The 19,505-nt window shown below is 36.3% G+C and overlaps 1 long non-coding RNA gene across 1 annotated transcript; it reads left to right on the top strand.

The window, feature by feature from the left end:
• Positions 1-16,987: 16,987 nt before the first annotated feature.
• Positions 16,988-19,194, top strand: LOC141544594 (uncharacterized). Its single transcript, XR_012482676.1, has 2 exons — positions 16,988-17,542; positions 18,217-19,194. It is a non-coding gene; the product is annotated as an uncharacterized LOC141544594 (long non-coding RNA).
• The last annotated feature ends 311 nt before the right edge of the window (positions 19,195-19,505 follow it).

Genomic DNA, 19,505 nt, shown 5'->3' with positions numbered 1-19,505 from the left:
TAACTTGTGTTCCCAGGAATGCCTGAGACTCCCAACTCTCTTTTTGTATAGATCAAAGGGAACAGTTTCACAGTGATAATGTTAAAGGAAACACAGTTTCACTCCCCTACATGTATATAATATAAAAGGCATTATATTCATAAATGTCCAGTTTTCTTCTAGTTTTGCTTCCTTCTAGGTTTTCTTTTGCTCTCTACTGGGTATTTTTTTATTTTTATGTACCTTTCCTTCTTTTCTCGACCTTTCCAAAGAAAGCTTCAGTTAAGCCAAATATATATAATATATACTCACATATACTTATATGTACCTACACATATATTTTTCTAAAATATTAATATGGTTGACATAATGTAGATTTCATTCTTACTATAATCTTTTTTCAACTTTGATTTTGTCAGAGTTCAATGATTACTTTTTATATATTTTTAAAAATAAATTTTGCTCCTGATCATTGGTATTATATTGGTTTTTGTATCTTCTTTTCACCATCCTTTCTAACTGTTCTACTTGACTTCTATCTGTTGACTGGCCTTGTTATTACTTTATCTCCAAGCTGCCCCTGACCCCTGCCCAAACACCATGGATATCATTTTTATCTTCTCCTCTAGCCTTATACCTTCCTCTTAATCCTATACATATTAATCTACACCTCTTATCCCAATGCTATTCAGTTAAATACATTTCTGTACCCCACCTTATCCTCTTCCTTCCCCTCTTAATTCTTTAAAGATTTTTGTTGCATTACTATACCCTTCTTGGTGTGTCTATGCCAAGAAGGGATAACATACTGACATGCACGCATGTGTAAGAGAAAGAGAGAAATTCTTTTTTTATATTGGCCCTTATATGTAAAATTCTCTATTAAATCCAGGTTTGTTTGAGAGAAAATCCTGAAAATGTGACATTTTATTGAATGTCCTTTTGTTTTTATTCAATAGTGTACTTAACTTTGCTGGGTGAAATATTTTCATCCACAATTTTAGGGTTTTTCTAAATGGAATTCTTATTTTATTTTTCCCATTTTAAATTTAATATTTTCCTTTAACCAATTACATGACAATCATTTTTATATTTATTTTTAGAACTTGGAGTTCCAGATTCTCTTCCTTCCTCTCTCCCCACCATAACTACACTTTATCCTCCCACTGAAAAGCTACATGTAAAGATATGCAAAAACACTTCCATCTAAGTCATGTTGCTACCAAAAAAAACAGATTTTCTCCCACCTATCTGAAGAAACATTAAGTAAAAAATATATTTGCTTCAATCTGTATTCTGACACAATCAGTTCCTTCTCTATCCAGATGTGGATAGTATTTTTCAACATAAGTCCTTCACAATAATCTTGAATCATTGTATTGCTGAGAACATTGCTAATACTTTAGACACATAATATACTCTACTTTATATCACTTTGCAAAAGCTGATGGAGAATTTCTTTGGATGTCTGCAATTTTTAAAAAAGATTTCTTGAGTCCTTTGTATTATCTTATTCCTCATTTTCTTCATTTTTCTGAAATATAATTTTAATGTTATTTCAGATGCAGCAGGAGTTGGAAAACCCTGTAACTACAATTGATGATGGTATGTCCAAATCATTCATAAATAAACTATCATAATTTTATGCTATGCCTGATTTGTAAATATACTTTAAAAAATTCCATTATGATGCTTGTCCAGTGCCACCTCCCTCCTCTTCACCAATGTAAAGTGACCATTGATTCTTTTATGAAAGCATTCCTTACTTTCCAGATGTGAGCGATAATCCAAGATTAATGACAATATCAGTGAGCATTTTTACACACTCTTTAGGGGCATAGCTCCAAATTCAGAACAAAGGTCCAACTCTCACGCTATCAGGTGAATACAACTCCTGTTATAGATATAACAACAACAAAAAAAGAAGTCATAGCTAAATCAAAGAATGATTTACATTTCTTCAAATAGTCAAATAAAATAATTGGCATGGTTGGTTTCATTGTGAGTCCAGAGGCAACAATATACATAATTAAATAAGAAATACAACTCAGCAGGAGCTTAAGTAAATAGACTACCATGAATATAACTATAATTGCAACTCATATATTGACTTTTACTACAAAGGTAAAAGAATACTATTATGTAAACAATTTGATGAGTTGCTCCAAAATCAACATAGATCTGAAATATACATATGCATTTCATATTTTATCTGATTTGAATTTCAAAACAACTAGATGATTTCTAGGAAAACTTGAATTGAAGTCCTTCCTATGAAATATATAGAACATGAAAACATAGGCAAGTCACTTACCTTCAAAATGTTCAGAAAACTCTTTAAGACTCAGTTTTACCAGTGACCATTTCCATGATTCCTTGATATAATGAATCCTTAGTGCCAGGAGAAAAACACACACACACGCACCCACCCACACACACACACACACACACACACACACACACACACAGAAGCATATACTTAAATGTATCAATTATTTTTTCTTCTTTCTTTTTTCCCCTAGCTATAGCTGAGCTTCCATCTACATCTTACTGGCCTTCTCCAATGGGATGCCCTAGAAAGCCAAATTTGAATTGGGATCCAGTTTCCAGCCCAACTCAGGAATACTTAGGATGTGTCAAGAAAATTTACATGTTTTAAATAAAGGAAGAAATAATATACATTTGTGAGTTGAAATTTGAGAAATAATTCATTTGAATCCTTACTTCATTCTAATCAGTATTTATCAATTTGATGGAATACTATCAAAGTTCTGTATGTAAGACCTGAGAGCTAGGATCTACAGAATCCTAAGTTCAGTTGCTTAATCATATAGAAAGTTAACTCCATCCTTGTATTCCCCTTCTCATGGAGACCAAGTCCATTGTGGCAGTCATAATAACTATATGCAAAGTCCCTCCAAATATTCTTGTACTTCTGAATCAATCACTGGTCTAATAGGACCAGGTGACCATCTTAAGATTACTTAGATCACTCAATTCAAGATGATTTGTACCATTTTCTCATACCCAAACTAAGGAGAATCCCGTCCATCTGTGGGATATTCCTTACCTCACTCACCTTGCCACCCTGCTGACATGAGTTTGCTTAATTAATAATAATAATTAATAATTAATCTCTTATAGCTGTTCTTGAATGTCCAGACATTTAACCCTATAAAAATTGGGACCTAGAATGAGGAAGTATCCCAGATTGTGAGGAAGAGCTGAGGTTCACTTCATTTCAGAGAACTGTGGACCCTTTAAAACAGTGACATAGGCTTTGAGTTCAGCCTCAGGCTCTTCTCATTTAGGCGGGATAATTTTAATTTCCAAAATGATAGCTTCTTTGGTGGAATACTGATGCTCTTTTGACCAGTCCCTGCCAAGACCCAAAAAGAAAGTGCTCACAAAGTGGCAATTTCATGGAGGGATCGCCCATAAATATAAGTGCCTCCCTATCTGCACACAAATTCTCTTGAGTTTAGGTAAGCCTCTTCAGAATTAAAGTTTGCCTTCATTAACACTAAATTCTTTTTCTTTTCAGAAGGGCCCTAATTTATCTCAATTTTTAAGTTTTGTACCAATCAAAATCTATATTTATATGTATTATATGGCCCTCCTTTTAAAATTTTAAGGGTATACTATGGGTTATTTTTCTCTACTTTTCTTATTTTTGTTTTCTGAAGTCTGGGAAGAGATTCAGCTGTAGAATTGCTAATTCCTTAATTTCAGCCAGCTAGCCACCTATGTAATTTTACAACTTCCTGTTGGTAGGGTTAAAATCTATTTTTTTTTTTTTGCCTTTAAATTCATTCAACAAGAAGTCATAATTCTTCTCATCAGTAGAGAAATTTCTTAAAATGCTTGAGAAGGAACTTTCACCTGCTCATATTATGTTAAGGTTCATCCTAGGATGAATCCCTTGATGGGTATGGATGAGAAGTGAGATTCTCCACTCCATTGTTCTGTTACAACACCTTCAAAAAGGTATAATTTGTTATAGAACCACCAGGCTTAGGGAGAGAGATTCCTCACCACCTGCTGTTCAGACATATGACCATCCTGGGAACAATCACACCCTCTTTTGAAAGAAGAAAACTCTTCCAAAGAGAAGGAAAGCAGAAAGTTATTCTCATTTTTATTTACTTTGGACTGTTTGTTACCAACAACTAGAGTTAAATTTTCAAGAAGTTTTAAAGGGGAGTAGGCATAAAAATTGTTGAATGTTTCCTTATAGGAAAAAAAAATCAACTCTAGTTGACTAGTCTTGGGAGCCTAGTTAAGAAGTGGAAATATTGGAGAATTTTTCAAAACAAATCCCTAAAGATCAGAGTGTTAGATATAGGAAAGATGTCCATGTGGACAGGTTTCCAGAGGTTAAGAAATTGCCTTCCTAGTTATCATATTCAAGGGAGTTGGTGTCCAATATCTGCAACTAAAAAACTTCCCAGAAGGAATAGCCAGTAAGTTAAGGATGAATGAAGGGACAAAGAAATTTGAAGTCTAGTTTCAGTATTAATTCTGGGCTTGAACGTATAGGATTGGGGGCAGAGCTAAGAAGGCAGAGAAGATACATGCAAATGTGTAAGCTCCCTTCTTCCCTCAATACCAACTAGTTAAATCAGCCTCGTGGACTGATAAAAACCAAAAGGATTAGAAGTACAACTTACCACCTGAAGAAAATCTGAAATTTCAATAGAAAAGGTCGGTTCTGAGGGGAGGAAAGAAAGATCAGCACAGGAAGGGTTAGGTGCTAGCACACTGTGCCAAACAGGTTGGGGAAAACTCTAGGATCAGAGAAGATGTGAAATAGAGGAATCTAGCATAAACTGAGAGCTCTACTCTGCTTATAAAACAGCAGATCAGAAGAGAAATCAAAGCCATTTTAAAATATAAAGCCAGATCCTAGATCCACCTCAATCCGGAAGTGATCTAATACCAATCTCAGCATAGCCGCCTTCTGCTGTCCAGGGCTTCTCCTTGGGGCAGTTAAGAACCTGAACAGCATGGGACACAGCTTGGGGCAGCTCTAATCCACATAGTACAAGGCTCAGTCTGAGGCAGTGGAATTCTAGCAGTATTGAAACTCCAACAACAGCAGAACTCCCAAAGAAATGGAATCTCTGCAGAAGGGACCGTGGTTTCCCGTCAGACACTTCCGGTTTCAGCACAGGGGCTTTTCAAGTCAGCTGCTAATATCCACGGCCTCATAGGACGCCTTGGCCTGGGTTTGTGATGCTTTCACTGTTCAGCCTTAAACCTCAAGACAGTTGCTAGGCCACACAGCAGGGGTCCTTCACTAGGCACTCCTCACAGCGCAGCTATGCTAACCACCTCTGAGGCATTTCTGGGGAGGGACGAGGGGAACTCTCTCCCAGAGCACTCTCTTAGGCCAGTCACAGGATTGATGCATCCATCTTTGCTGGGAGGAAGGTGATACATTTCTTATCCAAAGGCAGACTTCCCACAGAGTGTTAACAATTAGTGAGAAGCTGAAGAGAACTATTGACACCTTCTATACAGAGAAAGAGCGGGTATCCAACCCTGAGGCGGCTAACAGCAGAGAATCTCCAGATAACATCTTAAAGGGTAATGATACCTGCCCCCCATCACATAAATCTCTCCTAGAAGAGACTATTAAAAAAATTGGGAAAGGAAAGAGAACCTATGATAGAGGATAAAATTGTCCTGAAATTTGATTTGGAAAAAATAAAGAATTCACAGGACGTTCAGGGAGACAAAATTTGTGAATTGGAAAAGGTTAAAATATCACAGGAAAGTAGGATTTCTGAATTGGAAAACATGAAAAAATTCCCAAGAAAGTAGGATTTGTGATTTGGAAAAATAAAATAACTCAATTTAAACAAAAATAGTGAAATGGAAAAAAAAAAATTAACAGACCAAAATAATTCATTTAAAAACTCAATTGGACATATAAAAAAAGAACTAAAAAATGTGAATGAAGAAAATAACTCATTAAAAATCAGGACTGAATACAAATGAATGATTCATTGAGAAACCAAGAATCAGTCAAACAAAACAAAAACAAAAGCAAAAATGAAAAGCTGGAGAATAACGTCAAATATTTACTGGGAAAATCTATAGAACTGGAAAATAGATCTAGGAGAGATCATCTCAGGATCATTAGACTTCCCGAAAATTATGATTGAAAAAAAGCTTAGATTCTAAGAAATCATCAAAGAGAACTGTCCAATGATAATAGAAACAGAAGGGAAAATAGTCATTGAAAGAATTCATTGAACACCTTCTGAAAAAGACCCTAAAAAAGAACTCCACAGAAGATAGTGGCTAAATTGAAGAACTACCAAACTAAGGAAAATATATTGCAAACAGGTAGGAAAAAACAATTCAAATATCAAGGTGACACAATAAGGATCACTCAAGGTCTGGCTGCCTCTACATTAAAGGATCAAAGGGCCTGGAACCAGATATTCCGAAAGGCAAAAGAACAAGAATTGCAACCAAGAATAAACTACCCAGCTAAATTTAGCATTTTCTTTCATGGAAGAAGATGGTCATTTAATGAAATAAAGGAATTCCTTTTCTTTCTAAGAAAAAAAAAAAAAGACTTAAACAGAAAAGTTTGATCTACATCCACAAGACTCAAGAGAAGCAGAAAAAGGTAAAAAGAACTATTGAGAACTGTATCTCTGTTGTGGATATACAGAAAGTCTACATGGATAATTTGATTTTACTGATATAACAATAAAAAGGGAAGTAGTAAAGGGAAGGAGATAGTATCAGAAACAGGGAAAGGAGAGATAAAAAGAGGGAAACTACATCCCAGGAAGAGACATTAAAAAAAATCTTCTACATCTGAGGGAATTTAGAGTGGGGAAGAAACATTGTGTGAATCTTACTCTCATCAGAGTAGGTTCAAAGAGTAAATAATTGACAAATTTTTTTTTCAGAGAATTCTCTCTCACCTCATAAGGGGGGAGAGGAATAGGGAAAAGGAAAAGGGGAATAAGGGAAGGATACAAGAAAGGGGAAGTGATTTAAAAGGAGGGGGAGGGATACTAAAATGTGGGGTCCATAAATTCAATACTGAGGAAGGGGTTCAGGGGGGAGAAGGGGGAAAAAAGCATAATTAGGGGATCTGATTGCAGGAAATACAGAATTAGTAATTTTAACTATAAATGTGAATGGGATGAACTCTCCCATTAAATGGAGGCGGATAGCAGACTGGATCAAAAGAACTTTACAATATGTTTTTTTTACAAGAAACACACTTAAAGCAGGCAAATACATACAGAGTAAAGGTAAACAGTTGAAGTAGAATATATTATGATTCAGGTGAAGCCAAAAAAATTAGGGGAAGCCATCCTTATCTCAAATCAAGCAAAAGCAGAAATTGATCTAATTAAAAGAGATAAGGAAGGAAACTATATCCTGCTAAAAGTTAGCTTAGACAATGATGCAGAAGGCTCTCTTCATCTTAAGTCCATTGGAACTGGCCTGAATCGCCTTATTATTGAAAAAAAGCCATGTACATCAAAATTGATCATTGTATAATCCTGTTGTTACTGTATATAGTGTTCTCTCTTACTTCACTTAGCATCATTTCATGTAATCTGTCCAGGCCTCTCTGAAATCATCCTGCTGATCTTTTCTTACATAACAATAATATTCCATTACATTCATATACCAAGCTTATTCAACCATTCCACAACGGATGGTCCTGTACTCAATTTCCAGTTCCTTGCTACACACATTTTTGCACATGTGGGTTCTTTTCTTTTTTTCAAGATGTCCTTGGGATACAGATGAAGTAAAGACACTGTGGATCAAAGGGTATGTACAATTAGATAGACCTTTGGGCATAGTTCCAAGTTGCTCTCCAGAATGGTTGGATCAGATCATAACTCCATAAACAATATTAGTATCCCACTTTTCCTATCACTTTTCCAACTTTTCTCATCTTTTCCTGTTATCTTTTTCTGCCAATCTGAGAGACATGTAGTGGTATCTCAGAGTTGTCTTAATTTGTATTCCTTTGATCAATAGTGATTTAGAGCAGCTTTTCATATGACTAGAAGTAGTTTTAATTTCTTTATCTAAAAATTATTTGTTCATATCTTTTGACCATTTATCAGTTGGAGAATGCCTTGCATTCTTATAAATTTGAGTCAATTCTCTAAGAAAGGAGTTCATTATAAGAAGACTTAGATGTAAAATTTATCTCCAGTTTTCTGCTTCCCTTCTAATCATGTCGGCATTGATTTTGTTTGTACAAAAACTTTTTATTTAATGTAATGAAAATTATCCATTTTGCATTTCATAATCTCCTCTAGTTCTTCTTTGGCCACAAATTCCTTTTCTCCACAGATCTGCAAGGTAGACTATTCCTTGTTCTCCTAAATTCATTAGAGTATCACTCTTTTTGTCCAAATCATGAACTCATTTTGATCTTGTTGTGATATGTAGGGTGCTAGGTATTGGTCATTGTTTAGTTTATGCCATACTATTTTCCAATTTTCCCAGCAATTTTTGTCAAATAGTGAGTTCTTACCCCAGAAGCTAGAGTCTTTGGGTTTATCAAACACTAGATATTTATTGACTATTGTGTCTTGTTAGCTTAACTTATTCCACTGATCAATTAGTCTATTTCTTAGCCAGTACCAAATGATTTTGATGACTTCTGGTTTATAATATAGTTTTGGATCACATTCATCTGCATTTTTTTTTTCATTAGTTTCCTTGAAATGCTTTATCTTTGGTTGTTTCAGATGAATTTTGTTATTGTTGTTTCTAGCTCTGTAAAGTAGTTTCTTGGCAGTATGATTGATATGGCACTGAATAAATAGATTAATTTAGGTAATATTGTCATTTTTATTATATTAGTTTGGGCTATCCATGAACACTTGATGTTCTTCCAGTTTTTAAGATCTAAATTTATTTGTGTGGAAACTGTTCATAGAGTTGTGCTCATAGAGTTCCTGGCTTTGCCTTGGCAGGAAGAGTCCCAAATATTTTATATTATCTAAGTTATTTTAAATGCAATTTCTCTTTGTATCGCTTGCTGATGGACTTTGTTGGTAACATGTGGAAATGTGGATGATGTATATAGATTTATCATATATCCTGAAACATTGCTGAAGTTAATTGTTTCTAGTACTTTGAAAATGAATTCTCTAGGATTCTTTTAAGGATAGAATCATCGTTTGCTAAAAGGGATAATTTTATTTTCTCATTACTTAGTCTAATTCCTTTAATTTCTTTTTCTTCTCTTATTGCTAAAGCTACCAATTCTAATACAATATTGAATGGCAATGGTAATAGTGTGTACAACCTTGCTTCACCTCAATCTTATTGGGAATACTTCCAGTTTATCCCCATTACATATGATGTTTGTGTTGGTTTTAGACAGATGCTACTGATCATGCTAAGGAAACCTCCATGTATTCCTTTGTGGTCTAGTGTTTTTAAAAGGAATGGGTGCTGGATATTGTCAAATACTTTTTCTGCATCTGTTATATAAGAGAATTATATGATTTCTGTTAGCTTAGTTATTGATATAGTAAATTATACTAATATTTCCCTAATATTGAACCAGCCTTGCATTCTTAGTATAAATCCTACTTGGTCGTAGTGTATTATCCTGGTGATAATTTTCTATAATCTCTTTGCTAATGTTTTATTTAAGAAGTTTGCATCAATATTCATTAGGGAAATGGATGTAAAATTTTCTTTCTCTGTTTTGACCCTACCTTATTTACATATCAGCACTATATCTGGTGTAAAAGAAACTTGGTAGGGTTCCTTCTTTCCGTATTTTTTCAAATATTTTGCACAGAATTGAAACTAATTGTCCTTTAAATGTTTGGTAGAACACCTCTCAGATTGGCTAGGATGACAGAAACAGATAATGGTGAATGTTGGAGGGGATGTGGGAAAACTGGGACAATGATACTTTGTTGCTGTAATTCTGAATACATCCAGCCATTCTGGAGAGTGATTTGGAACTATGCTCAAAAAGTTATCAAACTCTGCATATCCTTTGATCCAGCATGTTACTATTGGGCTTATATACCAAGGAAATGGTAAAGAAGGGAAAGGGACCTTTATGTGCAAAAATGTTTGTGGCAGCCATCTTTGTAATGGCTAGAAACTGGAAACTGAGTGGATGCCCATCAATTGAAGAATGGCTCAATAAATTGTGGTATATGAATTTACGGAAAAATTTTGTTCTATAAGAAATGACCAACATGATGATTTTAGAAAGCCCTGGAGAAACTTAGATGAACTGATGCTGAGTGAAAAGAGCAAAACCAGAAGATCATTATATACTTCAACAACAATAGTATAAGATGATCAATTCTGATGAACATGGCTCTCTTCAAGAATGAGATGAATCAAATAAATTCCATTTGTTCAATAATGAACAGAAGAAGCTACAGCCAGGGGTGGAGCCAAGATGGCAGGGGAAGATAGACACAAATCTGTAAGCTCCCTTCTTCCCTCATTACCAAATAGTTAAATCAGCCTCAAAAATAATGCTGCACTGATAGAAACCACAAGGATTAGAAGCACAACATACCAGCTGAAGAGAATCTGGAGTCTCTACAGAAAAGGTCAGTTCCAAGGGGAGGAAGAAAAAAGGCCAGCACAGAGGGTTAGGTGTTAGCGTACTGTGCCGATCGGGCTGGGGAGAACACTGGGATCAGAGAAGCCACTGAGATAGAGGAATCTGGCACAGGTTGGTAGCTCTTCTCTGCTTATAAAACAGCAGTTCACAAGAGAAATCAAGCCACTTTAAAATATAAAGCTAGATCTAGAACCACCCCAATCCAGAAGTGATCTAACAGATCTCAGCACGGCTGTGAAGCCCCCTTCTGCTGTCCGGGGCTTCACCATGGGGTACTTAGAGCCTGAACAGCGGGGACACAGCCCGAGGAAACATCTAATCCACATAGGGCCAGGCAAGCAGCCTCGGAATTCCCAGAGAAGTGGAACCTTTGAAGTAGGGACTGTGGTTTCTGGGCAGACACTTCCAGTTTGAGTGCAGGGGCTTTTCACATCAGCTGCTGTTATTTATACCAGGAATTCAGGGCTGGTTTAATATTAGGAAAACTATTAGTAATAATTGACCATATTAATCATCAATTTATTAAAAACCATATGAACATCTCAATAGATGCAGAAAAAGCATTTGGTAAAATACAACATCCATTCCTACTAAAAACTCTTGAGAGTATAGGAATAAATGGACTATTCCTTAAAATAGTCAGGAGCATATATTTAAGACTGTCAGTAAGCATAATATGTAATGGGAGATAAACTGGAATCTTTCCCAGTAAGATCAGGAGTGAAAACAAGGTTACCCACTATCATCATTACTATTCATTATTGTATTAGAAATGCTAGTCTCGGCAATAAGAGTGGAGAAAGAGAATAAATGAACAAGAGTAGGTAATGAAGAAATCAAACTGTCACTCTTTGCAGATGCTAGAGATTCTAAGAAAAAGTTGTAAGAAATAATTCAGAACTTTAGCAAAGTTGCTGGATACCAAATAAATCCACATAAATCCTCAGCATTTTTGTACATCACCAACGAAATGCAGCAGCAAGAGATACAATGAGAAATTTCATTCAAAACAATAGTCGAAGGTATAAAATATTTGGGAATCCATTTACCAAAGAACAGTCAGGAATTATATGAGCAAAATTACAAAACACTTGGCACAAAAATAAAGTCAGATTTAAATGATTGGAAAGACATCCAGTGCTCATGGATAGGCCGAACAAATATAATAATGATAACAATATTCCCCAAACAAATGTATTTATTTAGTGCTATACCAATCAGATTCCCAAGACACTATTTTAATGACCTAGAAAAAAATAACAAAGTACATATGGAAAAATAAATGGTCGAGAATTTCAAGGGAATTAATGAAAAAAAAAGTCAGATGAAGGTAGTCTAGGTATACCTGTTGTAAAACTATATTATATACCAGCAGTCACAAAAACCATTTGGCATTGGCTAAGAAATAGACCGCTTGATCAGTGGAACAGATTAGGTACAAAGTACCAAAAAGGGTACAACTATAGCAATCTAGTGTTTGATAAACCCAAAGATACCAACATTAGGGATAAAAATGCATGTTGGGAAAACCAGAAATTAGTATACCAGTAAATAGATATGGATCCACAATTAACACCATATTCCAAGATAAGATCAAAATGGGTCCATGATTTAGGCATAAAGAATGAGATCATAAATAGATTAGAGGAACAGAGGATAGTCTACCTCTCAGACCTGTGGAGAAGGAAGGAATTTATGACTAGAGAAGAACTAGAGATCATTCTTGATCACAAAATAGAAGATTTTGATTACATCAAAGTAAAAATTTTTTTGTACAAACAATACTAATTCAAATAAGATTAGAAGGGAAGTAACAAATAGGGAAAATATTTTTATAGTTAAAGGTTCTGATAAAGGTCTCATTTCCAAAATATATAGAGAATTGATCCTAATGTATAAGGAATCAAACCATTCTCCAATTGATACATGGTCAAAGCATATGAACAGACAATTCTCAGATAATGAAATTGAAAGTATATCCAGTCATATGAAAGAGTGTTCCAAATCACTACTGATCAGAGAAATGCAAATTAAGACAACTCTGAGATATCACTGCACACCTCTCAGATTGGCTAAGATGACAGCAACAAATAATGATGAATGTTGGAGGTGATGTGGGAAAACTGGGACACTAATACATTGTTGGTGGAGTTGTGAAAGATCCGACCATTTTGGAGAGCAATCTGGAACTATGCCCCAAAAGTTATCAAAATGTGCATACCCTTTAATCCAGCAGTGCTCCTACTGGGCTTATATCCCAAAGAAATAATAAAGAGGGGAAAGGGACCTGTATGTGCCAAAATGTTTGTAGCAGCTCTTTTCATAGTGGCTAGAAACTGGAAGATGAATGGATGTCCATTAATTGGAGAATGGTTGGGTAAATTATGGTATAGGAAGGCTATGGAATATTATTGTTCTGTAAGAAATGACCAGCAGGATGAATTCAGAAAGGCTTGGAGAGACTAGCATGAACTGATTCTGAGTGAAATGAGCAGAACCAGAAGATCACTATACACTTCAACAACCATACTGTATGAAGATGTATTCTGATGGAAGTGGATATCTTCAACATAAAGAAGATCCAACTCACTTCCAGCTGATCAATGATGGACAGAAAGAACTACACGCAGAGAAGGAACACTGGGAATTGAATGTAAATATTAGCACTACGGTCTATCTACCCAGGTTACTTATACCTCAGAATCCAATACTTAATGTGCAAGAAGAAAATTGGATTTACACACATATATTATATCTAGGTTATACTGTAACATATGTAAAATATATGAGATTGCCTGTCATCTAGGGGAGGGAGTAGAGGGGAAAATCTGGAAAAATGAATACAAGGGATAATGTTATAAAAAATTACTCATGCATGTATACTGCGAATACTATATAAAATTAAAAAAAAAAAAAAAAAAGGGATTGAGTGTGATAAAATGAGTGAAGACCTCGCATAAGAATGTGGCTTCAATGTATGCCCTACTTCTGTCTTCAGTATGCAATAACAAGTTGAACTATAGCAAAAAGCTGCAGCTGTTTGATTTTCTTAGATAAACTTACATTCCCCTCCAGTCTACCCATATCCTAACGTTTTCATAAACAGGAAGAGTATGTCATCTGCTAGTATTCTTTGTTCCTGGGATAGATTTTTAATCTCTGTGTAGATTTTTGCATTAGGGTATAAGTCTGGACTGCCCCTAGTCAATGGGAGAAAAGGTTAGAAGGGAGTGGGAACTTTTGCATTAGAGTCTATATAATCCTTTGTTTGATGTTTGTGCTTTGAATTCTTCTACTGATACCTCATCTGTTGGCCCTTGCCTTTTCTTGTGAGATAGCAATAAATCCTTTTTTGGCTTTTGCTTTGAGAGTCTCTGATTTTAATTTGAGTAAAGGTTGCTGTCCCATAGAGTTTCCATCTCTCCTCCTCTTCCCATAAAAACTATTCCTTTGGCACTAGCTCACAACTGCTGCTATAATTACAATCACACTGGCACAAGCATTTGCTTTCATTTTATTTGCAGATGATTGTGCACTCAATGTAGAGTTTGAAGCCAAGATGCAACAAAGTATGGATCAATTCTCTGTTCCTTCTACTAAATTTTGGCCTAACAATTAATAGCAAGAAATCACAGTTTCTTCATTAGGCAGCACCAGACCATCTATATGTGGAAACACTGACAATAAAAAGAGAAGTTTTTAATAGTGTGGATAAATTCACTTATCTTGGCACTACATTCTCCAGGGATGTACACATTGATTATGAGGTTGACATAGTCTTTATGAGAGCTAGCTCAATGCTTGAGAGGCTCTGTGGGAAAGCTTGGGATTTGAGAACTATTTGACCGACTGACAAACTGAAGGACTACAGAGGTATTGCAGTGGCCTCATTGTTGTTATGTCTGTGTAACTTGGCCAGCATTCCAAGAATTCAGGAAACTGAATCACTGCCATTTGCATTGTCTTAGGAAGATTCTGAAACTCTTACCTGGTGGGATAAAATACAAGACACTGAGGTCCTTTCTTGAACTAAACTGCCAAGCATTCAAACTTTAATGTAGAGCATATAAATCTATTGCATTGAACACACTGTTCTGAATGCCTTACATATATTTGCCAAAAAGATTCTTTTATGGGGAACTCACGCAGAGCAAGTACTCACAAGATGGTCCAAAAAAAGCAATACAGATACACTCTTAATGTTTCTCTTAAGAACTTTCAAGTTTTCTATATGGCTATATGGAAGACACTGGCATAGAACAGCAAGTACAGCACGCCATCATCAGAGTGTGTGCTGTGCTCTATAAGCAAAGCAGAATTGAATTCACTTAGAGGAAGCAAGACATAAACAAAGTTAGAGAAACCATCTCAAATATGCATTAGGACAATTTGTGTCTGACCTGTGGCACAGGATTCCAAGGTCTTATTGATCTGATCAGTCACAATCAGATATTATGACTTGATACTAACATAGTAATGTCATTTTAGTCCTCTTTGAAAATGAAGGGCAACCTCCATTATCTCTAGCACCATACAATATCCTCAAAGTCAGAGCTAGAGGAAAGAAATATACAAGAAAATCAAAGGAAATTTTGTGGACCTTGATGAAATCTAGCTAGTTGTGCTTATGTTAGATTTTATATGGGAAGACACCCACTCACTTTACAGGAGTCCTCTGTAGAGAATCTCTCTAATAATTATCATCATCATGGGTAACATTTATATAGTGCTTACTACATGCAAGACCTGTGCTAACCCCTTTGTGAATGTTATCTCACTTGATCCTCATAACAGTTCTGGAATGTGGGTGCTATTATTCTCTCCATCTCATAGCTGAGAAAAGTGAAGCATTTAGAAGGTAAACATCTTGTCCAGGATCATATACATAGGAAACATCTGAGCCTGGGCTTGAATAAAAGTCTTTCTCACTCGATGTCTTATTCTAAATGCACTGAGCCCCCTAGTTGCCCTCCAAAGTAAAGGGATCCAAAATTACACCAGTCCCCACAACAGGGGCAATGGTTAACCCCTTGGCACAAGCCAAAAAGAATCTTAACCTTCACTACCTTTTTCCCTTCCTCTACCTTCACCCTTTTCCCAAGGTTCACATTTGGGAGAAGTCTGACATTCAAATAGCAGAAGAAATCAATGAAATTGCAATGAAATTAGAACTTCCATTACCTCCTTCCCTTCCTTTCTACTCACTCCCACCCTTCTTCCAAGGAAAAATGCCTATTTATGCTAGTGTTGTTTTGGGGAATCTAGGTTTTTCCCAAAGGAGAGAAATTCAAAATATTATCACATATCTTAGATGAAAGGACAGTTTACGTTCTTCCCCCAAATAAAACAATGATTAGCATAAAAAGAATTAGAGTGTGCATTAAAAAAAAAAAAAAAAAAAAAAAAAAAACTTAAATAGGACTTGTAAATGCAACTTGTAGCCAAGTTGTAATTTGTAATTATCTTCCAAGAGGCTAAAACAATGATTCAGTTTGACAGTGTTCAAATTCATGATTTTACATTTTTCATGACCAAGTTTCATTCAAACACTGTGTGTGTGTGTGTGTGTGTGTGTGTGTGTGTGTGTGTGTGTGTTTACAAGGCAGATATTTCCAATGGCTCCTCTTTCTCAAATGCCAACTCTTCATCTTGTTTAGACTGCTACTACCACCACCACAATTGACCACTTCGGTAAAGAACTACAGCCATAGTTTTAGTGCCTTTCCAAAGCCTCATGACTTTCTGAAATTTGCAAAGTCTTCTGGGCTCATCTTTCTTGAAGTTTTGACTCAGTCACTACTCTTAATGTATATAGAGCACTCTATATACATAGGATATCCTCTATATATTCTACAATCTTAGGGTACGTTTAAACCTTTCCACTAAAAGTGACATATCTTTTCTCCACTGAACTACTGTAAACCTCTTCTCCCTTCTGCTCCTCCATAAATTACAGCATGAATAAGACAATTTAAATGCTGTATAGGATGGGCTTGAACTCAGGACTGCCTGATTGAGAACAGCTCTCCTCTCCATGGGACAGGCTCTCTGTCCCGTACAAATCTTTCCCAGACACTCATGAAGTCAATAACAAGGAAGGAAGTATCAAAAAAGGAATCTACACTACATTTGTCTATTCCAGGACTCCTTTTCAATCTGGGCGCCTTCTTCAACTTCACAGAACTGTTAGGGGTTGCAAGATATTTGAGAAATTATCTAGTAGAATGTCTTCATTTTACAGTAGAAGAAACCGAGACGGGCAAAGGAAATGGTGAATCCATCAAAGTAAGCAACAGAGCAGTTCCAAGATTCGAACGCAAGACCTAGAACTTTGGACTCCTCGAGCTGAGAGCTAACGGACGCACCCACCTGTCAGTGATTTCCCCCTTTTTCGCATCCATATGAACCACGGACCTGACAAACACAGCCGCAGTTCAGTTTCCCTCCTGCCATTGCTAGGATTGCAGGCGGCTCTCTAGGGCTAAATCGGTTAAAACTGCTGTGGGCTCATAAGTCTCTAAACCTCCGGCCTCCAGTTACTTGTGATTTACCTGTTTATTCCCCCTTTAATTCTCCTTCCGAGCAGGCTGAGGGACCCAAGAGGGGACTTACCCGCCAGTTCTCTCAACCAGCCCTCTCCCCTGGCTTCATTCAACTTGTGTCCAGGATGAAGAAGATTTTCCACCTCAGCAAGAAGGGGCAGTTTCGCCTCTTCATCAAACTGCCTTGTTACTTGGAGTCCAAACTAAAAGTGCAATAAAAAATAAAGATAAAGTATGAAAAGTGCTGTATGAACGAACCACAAGATACTAGGTATGTATCACAGAAGGATACCTGGTCTGGAGCAAGGACCTCGGGAACATCCACAAAGTTGCATTGCTCGGGGATGTGGCGAAGGTGCAGCAGTCCCCTGCTCAGAAAGCACAACGTGAATGATCTGAATAAGGTGAAGGGGTAAGAGCAAATGTTTGGAGAGGGGTGGAGAAGGGAAGACCCACAACAGAGTAGCCAAAGACACTCCCCATCCTTCCATGTGAGTCCTTGCCCCCCCCACCACCATTAACCCTCCGAAAAGAAATCCCTCTCAGCACCTGGGACAGGATCAAGGTCAGACTTTTCCTCCTAGGGATTAGATAACAAGTACTGAAAATTGGAGCCACCTGTCTTTCCTGCTTATTTTTTTTTTTATTAATTTTTTTTGGTAGTGACAGTACTGCTTTATTTGGACATCTACTATAGTTAGAGTATGGGTAGAGTATACCCATACTAAGAGAATAGTGAAAAGAACAGAACATGAAATCAAAGCCACTTCTTGCTTGCATGACCCGGGAAGTCTTTCAGCCTCTCTGGATGTGGTTTTCTCCTTATATAAAATAGGGCTGGGAGAGGTCGAAAAGTGTTCTGTTTGTTTGTTTGTTTGTTTATTTCTTAAATTAAAACTTTTTATTTTCAAAACATATGCATTGATAATTTTCCACATTGACCCTTGCATTGCCTTGTGATCCAAATTTTCTCCTTCTTTCCCCCACTCCCTCTCTTAGATGGCAATCAATCCAATATATGTTATATATGCTAAATTACATGTTAAATCCAATATATGTAAACATATTTATACGATTATCTTGCAGCACAAGAAAAATCAGATAAAGAAAATGAGTAAGAAAACCACATGCAAGCAAGCAACAACAAAAAGAGAATGTTAGGTTATGATCCATACTCAGTTCCCACAATCCCTTCTCGATGTAGATGGCTCGCTTCATCACAAGATCCTTGGAACCGGCCTCAGCATTCCCATTGTTGGAAAGTGTCATGTCCAGAACTGATCAGCATGTTGCTGTGTACAGTGATCTCCTGGTTCTGCTCATTTTACTTAGCATCAGTTCATGTAAGTCTCTCCAGACCTCTCGAAAACCATCCTGCTAATTGTTTCTTATAAAACAATAATATCCCATAACATTCATATACCAGAACTTATTCAGCCATTCTCCAACTGAGGGACATCGACTCAGATTCCAATTTCTTGAAAATGGCTGCCACAAATATTTTTGCACATGTGGGTCCCTTTCTCTCTTTTAAGATCTCTTTGGGGTACAAGCCCAGCAAAAAGATTGTTGGATCAAAGGGCATGCACAGTTTGATAAGTTTTTGATCACAGTTCCAAATTGCTCTCCAGAATGGCTAATTCGGTTCACAATTCCACTAACATTGTGTGTGTCCCAGTTTTCCCACATCCACTCCAACATTCATCATTATCTTTTCCTATCATCTTGGCCAATCTGAGAGATGTGTAGTGATATCTCATAGTTGTCTTAATTTGCATTTCTCTGATCAATAGTGATTTAGAGCACCCTTTCATATGACTAGAAATGGTTTTAATTGCTTCACCTGAAAATTATTAATATCCTTTGATCATTTATCAATTGGAGAATGTCTTGAATTCTTATAAATTTGAGTCAATAATCTCTATATTGTAGAAATGAGCCCTTTATCATCATAATTCTTTAACGTAAAAATGTTTTCCCAATTGATTGCTTCCCTTCTAATCTTGTCTGCATTAGTTTTGTTTGTACAAAAACTTTTAAACTTAATATAATCAGAATTATGTATTTGGTGTTCAGTTATGAGTTCCAGTTCTTCTTTGGTCACAAATTTCGTCCTTCTCAACAGATCTGAATGACAAACTATTCTATGTTCTGCTAGTTTGCTTCTAATATCACTCTTTATTGTGGAATACCAATGACAGACCTGCTAGCACTCATAGAGACCATGAAAGCAAGAAAAGGAGAAACACCGGTGTTTATGGTCAAGACATTTTATTTTTTGCTGAGCTTTCTCTCTTTTTTTTTCCTTCTATGCATATTTCTACATTTATCTTGAGGCACAAGAAAAATCACATCAACAAGGGGAGAAAAAGAAA

The sequence above is a fragment of the Sminthopsis crassicaudata genome, chromosome 5, assembly GCF_048593235.1.
Source record: "Sminthopsis crassicaudata isolate SCR6 chromosome 5, ASM4859323v1, whole genome shotgun sequence".
In the NCBI taxonomy this organism is placed as follows: domain Eukaryota; kingdom Metazoa; phylum Chordata; class Mammalia; order Dasyuromorphia; family Dasyuridae; genus Sminthopsis; species Sminthopsis crassicaudata.
Note: the sequence above shows the minus strand (reverse complement) of the source record. Positions and strands in the feature narration are given on the sequence as shown.